This window comes from Adiantum capillus-veneris, chromosome 3, assembly GCF_014529385.1.
Source record: "Adiantum capillus-veneris isolate H3 chromosome 3, ASM1452938v2, whole genome shotgun sequence".
In the NCBI taxonomy this organism is placed as follows: Eukaryota; Viridiplantae; Streptophyta; class Polypodiopsida; order Polypodiales; family Pteridaceae; genus Adiantum; species Adiantum capillus-veneris.
Genome location: NC_140933.1, coordinates 108657930 through 108659475, shown reverse-complemented (window position 1 = coordinate 108659475; position 1546 = coordinate 108657930).

The window sequence follows — 1546 nt, the reverse complement described above, 5'->3', positions numbered from 1 at the left end:
TACCAAGCAGGGAGTGCATCTCTCTCTCTCTCTCTCTCTCTCTCTCTCTCTCTCTCTCTCTCTCTCTCTCTCGGAAGTCCAAAAACTCCTGATTCAACAGTTTGCGGCACCGCGGATCATTTTAAAGAATTTTGAAATCCCATCGAATCTCCTGAATTCTAAAGCAAAGGAGGTTCTAAGTCCCCTTCACACACATTATCCCCCTTTGAGCACAGAGGGATCCGCCTTGAGACCTATCCAACCTCCACCATTGGGATCAAGTATCCTCGCTTCTCCCAACCATTGGGATCGATTATCCTCGCTTAATTAACAGATGTTGCAAATCCCAAATAGTGCCCATTCAAAAAACACGTTAATGACTCATGTTAATAGATCTCTTAGGCTCTTTATGATGTGCGAGAATCTGCTTCACCATGCTTTGTAAGCGTACATTCACAAGATAGCTAGCAAAATCACACAAAATACTATACCCTCAGCACCCCCTAGGTGCCCCTCAATGACAACCTTCATCTTTTGACACCACTATCGAGTACCACATGAAAAATCACATAAGCTCACAAACAATCCTTGGAAGAAAAGAACAAGCAACATAGAATCATTTGTACCCACTTTCATTCAACAATGGCCATCTCTTTGAGGGGACATCATCAAAGTTTTATGCATAGGATATCTTCTAAATGTATTTTCGTTGTTGATATGCCCACCTCTAGAATGTATGGTGAGGTACCTTGGTGCTCAATTGGGATCCGCTTCCATAACATCTGTAAGTCTAACCATAACTTTTTTTAATCCAACAACCCACTCTTCGGCGAGCAAGTCTATAAACTTTTTCTTGGATGCATGTCAAGATCATCCATGGGTGCTGGGCTTCACCAGTTCACTTTCACTTGTGTATCATTTTCCTTTATATATTACTCAAAAAGAGATATTGAAAACTTGAGAAAATTTTAACTACTTTTATAATATTTCCCTCAAAATCCAGCCAGTCTTTTGTATATCTCTATGTATATCTCTCACAAGCTCGGGAAGGCAAAGCTAGAGGTTGAGGCAATGTCTCAAGGCAGTGTGGGAAAAGGGTGGAGGCCAAGATCTCTCAAGGGGGGATGGCACAGAGCAAGCCCTAGTCCCCCCCCCCCCCTCTCTCTCTCTCTCTCTCTCTCTCTCTCTCTCTCTCAACCCCAAGTTTTTTTTCTGAATCTTGATAAATTTGTTCGCCCTTGGCTATTGCCTGTTAACCAAGTCATCATTGGGAAGCTTTGTGTGTAGCCAGGTGCAAGCTAGCAGGCGCATTACAACGCTCCTACCACCGACAACCTCTCACTATTCAACAATAATCTTTGCATCATCAGACCTTTGGGCATGGCTAAGGTGGTAGCTATACTCAATATGGCTACTTGCACCAATGCTTGCAAGGTCTGCCACCACCACTTGCGGTGATGGAGGTTATGAAGAATGCCATCCATACAAATTTTTTATGAAACATGGGTTGTTAGAGTAACATGAGGTGTAGAATCTTTAAAGGCAATTAGGTTGGAGTTGCTATGCA